Source organism: Spinacia oleracea, chromosome 3, assembly GCF_020520425.1.
Source record: "Spinacia oleracea cultivar Varoflay chromosome 3, BTI_SOV_V1, whole genome shotgun sequence".
Lineage (NCBI taxonomy): Eukaryota > Viridiplantae > Streptophyta > Magnoliopsida > Caryophyllales > Amaranthaceae > Spinacia > Spinacia oleracea.
In genome coordinates, this window is record NC_079489.1 from 142,373,115 (window position 1) to 142,383,646 (window position 10,532).

Genomic DNA, 10,532 nt, shown 5'->3' on the forward strand with positions numbered 1-10,532 from the left:
CTACAATCAATGTAGCACAACTTTGCTTCATTTCCCACTTGTAGGTCTATAACCAGACTTAGCTCCCGGAATTTGAGTTCTTAACAAAAGTTTAGAACCTCAAGAGGTAATTTAATACCATAGGAGTTTATTTGCTAAGTCGTTTCTCTTTAACATAAACTTCAAGGTAGAAATTGAATATTGAATTCATTTCTTTTGTTCCCCTTTCCTATCCTTTCTAGCACGTTTTCTTATAGTCCTAAAGATTTTACTCTTTGCTTGCTCTTCTTACTTTGTTATGCGTACAAAGTCCCTTTCTTTTAATCACTTTGAATGACCGCATCCAACGAGTCTAGTTCATTATCGAATCAAAAGAAAATTGGTTGTTAACCATTGGTTATACATGAGTCTTTAACTCAATACTTCATTATTTCAAAAGTACCCAGTATTCTAAATATATGAGGTCCAATTGGTCTACCATTCAAATTTTAGTTTGAAAACAACCATGAGGATCACTATAAGAAAATAGCATTCAAAATACGCTCTCACTCTCCTTTTGTTTGAGAATCGCTCTCAAAAATAGTTACCAATCGATCGAGGAAATATCGCAGTTCTATTGTCCGAACGCAATAAGGTTGAAGATTGACTACTCTACAAAATGAACTAGCAAAGAAAACATTTATCATACTTTAATAACTTGAAATAAAAGCATTCACGCAATCATCAAAGCTATTAAACATTTCATTCATGCAAAAGTAAAACATGGTCCAAAATGAATGAAACGATTCCAAGACCCCAAAAGTCCCAAATCCTTAAGCAGCTTTAGCATGTCTTAAGTAGTTTAAGATTTTCGGTAAGCAAAACCTATTGCTATTAATCTCCAAATTACTCTTGGTTAATAAATTAATGCCATAATTTATCCCATTGCCACAACATAATGCCATTGTTGTTTGAGTTGTAACCACAATCAACGTGCTCCTTTAGGACGCCTTACCACCTAAGTCAACTAAAATAGCACCTCGCTTTAGCGTAAACCTACTATCTTAGATCCCTAGATTTTTGTAAGTGTTGATTTGGAAGGCAATTTTAAAAACTCAATATTACTTGGACCTAGTTGTTTCTATGTTGGTTCGATTATTTAGTGAACTAAAAACTAATCGATTCATAGGAAACAACCTGTTCATACAAAGCATACATACATTCATACATTCACGCATAATATATATATATATATATATATATATATATATATATATATATATATATATATATATATATATATATATATATATATATATATATATATATATATATTAAATTGCATAAATAATTGGTGATCTAGTATGGCCCAAAACATTTGTCTTGAAGCATCCAATCTTCATCACCTCCTTGTTAGCTTGGCATCGTCTTGAATCTTCGTTCAAATGCTAACTTAAAGTTCTAAACTTAGAAATACTTGAAAATAATAAATTACATCAAAATTTCCATGGTACGCAGACCATATTTAAAACTTTACATTCAAAGATAGAACGGTGCGCTGACCGTATTTAACTATCCTAAATTGGCCATACTAGTCACTTGTAGTACCTGCATTGCATAAAATATATATTCTACGCATTCCGCCATTCGTATGCTAAAACGAATGTCCCATGTTAATATGCAAGTATTTACGTGAATTAATTAAAATTGACGTTCACATAAATGCGTCCTAAAAGATTAATCAATTTCCAAATTATTAATCCTTAGACTTTATTCTAATTAAAATTGAATTTAATTAAAATAATGCGACCTACGAAATAATTAAAATAATTATTTGATTTTAATGTCATTTAGTGGCTCCCACTCAAACCAATAATTATTCCGGATAATTAATTATGAAATATTAAATTAAAAATCGCGGCCCGGCCCAAGCAAATAAAATATTAAATTAAATATCCCGTTAGCCCAAATTAATGCAAATATACGAAGCCCAACGAATTAAACGATTTTTTAAAAAAAAGTCTAATTGCTGAATCGGGCTAGGCTTGCGCCCAGCCCCGCCTTGCGTGAGGCCCAAGAGCACACGAGCATTGCCCGCGCACCCCCAGCCCCATCGTGCGTGAGGCCCAAGAGCACACGAACAATGCCCGCGCGCCCCAGCCCCATCGCACCGCATGCGCACCGCGTACCCGCAGCCATGCTGCCCCTGCGTTGCATGTGTTGTGCATCGAGTGTGCTGGACGTCGCAAGGCTTGCCCTTGCTTCGTCGCAGCCCGCAAGCGTGCTCGCCTGCCCCTTCCTTGCCTAGCGCGCACAAGGCACGCAGCCTTGCTGCTGCTGCCCGTGTCGCATGGCTCGGCGAGCACAATGGCCTCGTATGGCTCGACGAGCCATACTTCCATCATGCCCATGTTCGTGTTTATGGTTCGTAACACGGACCAATCTTAATTAAAATTAAATTTAATTCACGAACTTGCATTAATTTTATTTTTCAAAAAAAAAAAATTTACGATTTAATTTTCGAAAAACAACGATTTTTAACGATTTAATAAACTTTAACGACAATTCAATTTCGTAAAATTAATAAATCAAGGGCTAACAATATTCAAACTTTCAAGAACGATCGAATCAACTTTAAAGTTTGAACTTTTAACTAATAAAATCCGAAACTTTATATCGTTCATAAACAATTAAATTTCAGATTATTAATAATTTGGTTTAAGTGCGATTAAAATTAACGAAACCATTCAAAATTTTAATCCAATAATTTTTAAAATTAGCCACTGACCCATGAAATTATACCCCCTTCCCCAATTAACCGAATTATTAAACCAAAAATAATTAAAATTCAATTAGGGTTGTAAATTTTACGAATTGGGGAAAGGCAAAATTAGGGTTTATACTTATCGGAAAAATCTGAAATTTTTACCATAGATCAAGCATGTACCCAGAAACACTGTGTAAATATTTCAAGAAATTCCGAGTAGTTTAGGTCGACCTTTTAATTGAATTACTGTCCGACACTTTTAATTTTTAATGAAAAATTAACAAAAACGCCCAAAAAACGATATTTCGAGGCCTGTTTTCGCAATTCTATTCGCATGAGTTGATCTTAGAAAATCGTTTTCCATCAGATTAGGGTTTTAAAAATCGAAAAAGCGAATTTTTTAATTTCGGAACTGCCAATTTCGCAATTAATCCCATAATTCGAAAAAATTCCGAAAAATCAACAAAAATTCCAAAAATTTCGACAATGCAAAAACAATAATAATCATGCTAATTCATGCTTTGAATACATAAGGCTCATGATACCACTGTAGGGGAATACAGTTAAACATAATAACATGTGCGGAACAATCCCCAAAGCCAGGAAACATGTATAAAGCACAGATTAAGCAAACTTACATTCGAAGCGTGTTTTCCACAATAATCTGTCAACGAACACGAACAAAGAACTCCACTTGTCATTCCTCTACTTGGTTCACCGACACGATCAGATCCGTCTTGATAATCGTAGCTTAGACAATCATTCAAGAGTTTGTGCTTTTGGGAAGAACACATCCATGGAGGCTAGAGAGAATTAGGGTTTCTCTCTCCTCCTTAGGGTTTGATGTGTAATCTGATTTTTGCATTAGGTTATTGGAAAACGTGAGTTAGAATAATATTATAACCCTTAGGTTATAATATCAACCGGCCAAGGCACATAGGCCATGCGCCAGCCAGCCACGTCCGTGCAAGCCCACACGCGCACAGCCACACAGGCGCTGGGCCTTGGGCCGCGCTGTGTGCGCTGCTGCTGCTGTACCTCACGTGCGCGCGCGCGCCCAGCCAAGGCTTGGGCCTTGCGCGCTGGCTCGCTGCTACGCCCAGTGGGCCTTGCGCGCTTGCGCGCCTTGGCTCGTTGGGCTGGCAGCGTTGCCCCTTCCCGTATCCGCGATTAATATATTTCTGATATATTAGTTATCGTTTCGTATACGACGAATCACCGTCGTACGATACGATTTGTTCGTTTCGCCTAGCTTACGAATATTCGCGATACGATATACGATTCCGATGCAAGGTCGTATCGCATAATACGTTTTCCAACTAATTCCCGAACAGCTATTAAATGAATTTCCGATTCATTTAATTCGGTGATCTGTTACGTGTCATTGGTGTGACCTTGTAGGTTCAGTCAAGAGTAAGTTGTGAGTTCAAATATGCATTAGAACTCACTGATCGGAAACATTGCTCCAGCTAGCTGTTCCGATCACTTGATCTCACTGAATTAATTGTTCAAGCATGAAATCTGAACCTTGGTATTAGACTTAATGCACCTTGGATGAAGGACATATTTCCTTCAGGTTGGTCAACGTCAAAGTAACCAGTTTTCAAACAAGTAATCTCAAATCACTCAGGTATTGAGGATTTTAGTGTCTAATAATTTTAATGAAATTTACTTATGACAGATTTTCATCTCTTACAGTAAAGTTTCATAGGTCTGTCCGATACTAGTCTTCCCAAAGTAAGTATCTATGCAAATGATTACGACATTGCCATGTCCACATAGTTCAAGAAACAGAACTACTAGTCATCATGCATTCTAGTCGTCTAACGTTTTCTATGCGTCCATCTTTATAGAAAACTCTGACCAGGGACTTTTTTTCAACTTTTGACATTCAAGTTCACTTGATAGACATTTCTTAGTCACATGACTGGTCCTGACAGTCTATCTTGAATATATCGTCAAATTGAAGGGACTCATCATTTAATAAACCACAAATTTAATGGAAAACGAATTCTATTCATTTATTGTGAATGATTAACCAATAATGTTTTACAAAGTATTAAACTCTAAAACTTTAAAACATTAAACAAGGACATCAAAGCCATTCTCCAATATGCTTGATTCCCATAGCTGTAGTGTGCGAGTTGTGCTTCGTCTGCGGCAGAGGTTTAGTCAATGGATCTGATATGTTGTCATCAGTTCCAATCTTGCTTATCTCGACTTCTTTTCTTTCAACGAACTCTCGTAGAAGGTGAAATCTACGAAGTACATGCTTGACTCTTTGGTGGTGTCTAGGCTCCTTTGCCTGTACAATAGCTCCGTTATTATCACAATACAGGGCTATTGGTCCTTTAATGGAGGGGACTACACCAAGTTCTCCTATGAAATTCCTTAGCCATATAGCTTCCTTTGCTGCTTCATGTGCAGCAATGTACTCCGCTTCAGTTGTAGAATCCGCAATGGTGCTTTGCTTGGCACTTTTCCAGCTTACTGCACCTCCGTTGAGGCAGAAGACAAACCCAGACTGTGATCTAGAATCATCTTTGTCGGTCTGGAAACTTGCGTCCGTATAGGCTTTAACAATTAATTCTTCATCTCCACCATAGACCAGGAAGTCATCTTTGTGCCTTTTCAGGTACTTCAGAATATTCTTGACAGCAGTCCAATGTGCCTCTCCTGGGTCTGACTGGTATCTGCTCGTAGCACTAAGTGCGTACGCAACATCCGGGCGTGTACATATCATAGCATACATTATTGAACCAATCAATGATGCATATGGAATCCCATTCATTCGTCTACGCTAATCAAGTGTTTTTGGGCACTGAATCTTGCTTAGAGTCATTCCATGAGACATGGGTAGGTAGCCTCGCTTGGAGTCTGCCATCTTGAACCTATCAAGTACCTTATTGATATAAGTGCTTTGACTAAGTCCAATCATCCTTTTAGATCTATCTCTGTAAATCTTAATGCCCAATATGTACTGTGCTTCTCCTAGATCCTTCATCGAAAAACATTTTCCAAGCCAAATCTTGACAGAGTTCAACATAGGAATGTCATTTCCGATAAGTAATATGTCGTCGATATATAATACTAGAAAAGCAATTTTGCTCCCACTGACTTTCTTGTATACACAAGATTCGTCTGCGTTCTTGACGATGCCAAAGTCACTGACTGCTTCATCAAAACGTATATTCCAGCTCCTGGATGCCTGCTTCAATCCGTAGATTGATTTCTTTAGCTTGCATACCTTTTTAGCATTCTTTGGATCCTCAAAACCCTCAGGCTGTGTCATAAACACAGTTTCTGTTAAAACGCCGTTTAAGAAAGCGGTTTTGACATCCATCTGCCATATTTCGTAATCGTAATATGCAGCGATTGCTAACATTATCCGAATAGACTTTACAATTGCAACTTGTGAAAAGGTTTCATCGTAATCCACACCGTGGACTTGCCTGTAACCTTTTGCAACCAATCTAGCTTTGAAAACTTCAAGTTTCCCATCCTTGTCCTTTTTCAGTTTGAAAACCCATTTGCTTCCAATGGCTTGGTAGCCATCTGGCAAATCGACCAAATCCCAAACTTGGTTTTCAGACATGGAGTCTAATTCAGATTGCATGGCTTCTTGCCATTGCTTGGAGCTAGGGCTCGTCATAGCTTGTTTGTAAGTCGCAGGTTCATCACTTTCGAGTAATAGAACGTCATAGCTCTCGTTCGTCAAAATACCTAAGTACCTTTCCGGTTGAGATCTATATCTCTGCGATCTACGCGGGGTTACATCTCTAGATTGTCCATGATTCTCACCAGAAACTTCTAAAGATCTCTGAGTTTCATCCTGAATGTCATCTTGAGCATTCTCTAGAGTTTGTTGTTCGACTCGAATTTCTTCGAGGTCTACTTTTCTCCCACTTGTCATTTTGGAAATGTGATTCTTTTCCAAAAAGATTGTAGGGGAATACAGTTAAACATAATAACATGTGCGGAACAATCCCCAAAGCCAGGAAACATGTATAAAGCACAGATTAAGCAAACTTACATTCGAAGCGTGTTTTCCACAATAATCCGTCAACGAACACGAACAAAGAACTCCACTTGTCGTTCCTCTACTTGGTTCACCGACACGATCAGATCCGTCTTGATTATCGTAGCTTAGACAATTGATCAAGAGATTTGCTTTTTGGGATGAACACACTATGGAGGCACAGAGAGAATTAGGGTTCTCTGTTTTCTCCTAGGGTTGTGTGTAATCTGAATTGTGATTGCAGTAAGTTGGAAATTAGGTCATAAGGTTATTTACATAACCTTACTAACCGACCAAGCCATAAGGCAAGGCCGGCTAGCAAGCCCGCGCAGCATCACACGGACACGCACAGCGAGCTGGGCCGTGGGCCGCGCTGCTGCTGCTGTGTCGTGGTCTTGGCCCGTACGCGCACACAGCTGCTCGGCCATGGGCCAGCGCTGTTGTGTCGCCTTGCTTGCTTGCCTAGCGCGCGCGCCCATGGGCCTTGAGTGCTTCGTGCACTCGGCTCGTGGGCCTGTAACGCCCCGACTTCTAACCAATTTTATTAAGTTAATTAATCTATAATTAGCAGCGGAATCCTAGTTTAGTCGGTGCGTCACATGCCGTACCTCTCTATTGAGAGGTACAATGCGCATAATTCAATATTAATCTAAACTAAGATTAATGAAACAAAAGACTCGTGATATTAATTAAATTGTCATAATACAAACTATAATAATTCTTAGAATTAAAGCTAGAGTTTCAGTATATAATTAACTAGTGAAGCTCACTTATTAAACTGAGTAACCTTGCTTTAACTGATACGTCCTCACCACTAATCCATCCCGTTGTCCTCTTCGGTACCTAAAACCAAAAGCAATATCATGAGCCGAGGCCCAGTAACAACTACCCTAACAACGTAAATTCATTTCAATTCATTTTATTTGCAAACAGAAGGAGAGTAGGATATTGTAAAACCTTTTGCAAATCATTTCATAAAATCTTTTGCAATTCAAGATAAACAAATAAGATAAAATGTAATAGTTTTCCATTATATTATTAAAAACAATCATTCATGGTTACTGGCAAGTATGAACAGAATGTAGGACGTCTCCCACCAGATCGTACCATCATAATCAGACAGAAACAGACGTTACCCATCATGGGTTAGCGGGGTACGAGGGTACATGCACGACCATAATCAGAATCAGAATCAGAATCAGAACAGAACAGAACAGATCAAATACTGCCAGAACCTTGTCTTTCGCTTTTCGTTATCATGTTTCATTACTTATTCATGGGTTGACAGAATAATCAATTCGTAATCATAAATCATGCTTCGTAAAGCTCATTAAAATCACTCGTAAAATCATAATTGAAATCAAAAGAGAATCTCACAATCCAAACAAGAATCATATCATAAATATGGTTGTAAATCATAAAGCATTTCTCAAATTCATAAATCATTGCTATAAACGCATTTGCGAAGGGGATTGTGGGTGTTAGCAATAGATGTTACCTCAACCTCTATTAGCACTCGTTTTCCTTACTTTCGATGAGCCGTTCTTCTTGAGCTCCAAGGACCTCTTCTTCTTGTTTATTAAATAATTAATATTAGTAACTCGATTGAATTAATAAAAACGACTTATAAAATAAAATTATCCTTTTTACTTTTTGAAAAACGTTAATTCGTAAATTATAAAATAATTAATATAAGTACTTTTATATCCTTAATTTTCAAAGTTATAAATTAATAAACGTCATATTCTTGATAATAATAAAATTATTATAATAATAATAATAATAATAATAATAATAATAATAATAATAATAATAATATCATTAGAATTTATATTTCAATAACGACTTTATTAAATAATTGAAGTAACTTTAAAACACAGCAAAATAATTAAAACGTTAGAATCTAAATAGAAACGAAAACGAAAATAATAAAAATAGAATAGCAATAAATAAATAAGGCTTTAGAAAATAAAAATGGGCCAACTTACTCTTTAATGGGTCAAATAAATGGACTATGGGTATTTATTTTACTGATTAAATTTGGGAGTAGTTCCTGGAAACCAAATTTGTCTTTCAATATTACAGGGGAACGAAATAGGAGAAGGCAGAAGAGGAAGGGAAGGAGGAGTTGTGTGGGGTTGGTTCGCCGGTCGGGCTGGGGTAGCGCCGGTGATTCAGGCGGCGAGGAGGGTGGTCGCGGGTTCCGGTGGTGGTGACGCTGCAGGGAGCGCAGCGAAGAGGAAGGAGAGAGGAGGGAGTCGCGAGAGGAAGGGGAGAGGAGGAGGGCGACGGTGGTGGAGGGAGGACGGCGAGCAGAAGGGAGGAGCAGGAGGCGGAAGGAGGAGGAGAAGGTCGAAGAAGCAGGGTGGTGGTGGCTGACGCAGCGGCAGAGCCACGGTGGTGGTTGGCGGGAGAAAAACGAGAAGCAGGGAGGTTTGAAATTGATTTTTCTTGAATTGAAACTTGCTGAAATTTGAAGATGAATTAGCAATCGATTTGTGAATTGAATTGAGTTGAATCCTTGCACTATTTATAGATGAATTTGAGTGATTATTCATATTGAGAATCAATTTTGATTGGGTGATTTGGGTGGTGCATCATATGGTGGAGAGAGCTTGATGATGGTGTTTGATTTAGAGATTTACACGTAGAAGAAGCTAAGTAGTGAATTTGCAACTTGCAAGAAGCTTCTATGATGATGAACATGGTGATTAGTGATGATGGTGAAGAATGATGCGTGATGTTGATGATGTTGGTGTTGATTTTTATTTTCCTTTTTCTTTTGAGTTTAGAATTTCTGGTTTAGGATGGCATTTTCATGGGCTTGAATGGCTTATTGGTTTGGGCTTGACTATGTAATGTTAAAACAATTGACCCAATTAATTAGAACAAGTTTTAGAAAATGATTGTTCGTATCAAATTAACACGAATTAAGTTTTAAAATCATAATTTCATAAATAGATATAGTTATAAAAATAAATAATCTAAATCATAATATCTTTAAAATCAATAATGCATATAAATTAATATAGTTTATAAAATATTAAAATCTATTAAAACAATAGCTTAGAAAATCGATAAATTATAACGTAATCCAAAACGTTTTAATAATATAATAATAACCGAAAGAATAAACGAAATTTAATTCACTCGTTTTATAAAAAGAAAACTCAAATTTCAATTTAAGACTAATTGTTGTTAATAAATATGTTTTAAAATATGGGGTATTACAGGGCCGCTCCTCGTATCCGCGTTTAATATATTTCCGATATATTATTTATCGTTTCGTATACGATGAATCACCGTCGTACGATACGATTTATTCGTTTCTCCTAGCTTACGAATATTCGCGATACGATATACGATTCCGATGCAAGGTCGTATCGTATAATACGTTTCCAACTTAAATCCCGAAAAGCTATTAAATGAATTTCCGATTCATTTAATCCGGTGATCTGTTACGTGTCATTGGTGTGACCTTGTAGGTTCAGTTAAGAGTAAGTTGTGAGTTCAATATCCATTAGAACTCACTGACCGGAAGCATTGCTCCAGCTAGCTGTTCCAATCACTTGATCTCACTGAATTAATTGTTCGCAATTAATCTGAACCTTGGTATTAGACTTAATGCACCTTGGATGAAGGACATATTTCCTTCAATCTCCCACTTGTCATTCAGACAAGTGTGCATCCACATTCCTTTGTCGCTTAGTGTTACTTACTAGACATAAGGTAAGATCCAAGCCATCCTTATTATGTACAGAAGTGTTTCTAGGATTACAGAGTTCAACT

General features: G+C 37.3%; 1 long non-coding RNA gene across 1 annotated transcript; it reads right to left on the reverse strand.

Moving 5' to 3' along the window:
• Positions 1-7,518: 7,518 nt before the first annotated feature.
• On the reverse strand, positions 7,519-8,809 carry LOC110778515 (uncharacterized). Its single transcript, XR_002530863.2, has 3 exons — positions 8,732-8,809; positions 8,242-8,314; positions 7,519-7,586 (listed from the first exon to the last, which is right to left on the reverse strand). It is a non-coding gene; the product is annotated as an uncharacterized lncRNA (long non-coding RNA).
• Positions 8,810-10,532: the final 1,723 nt, after the last annotated feature.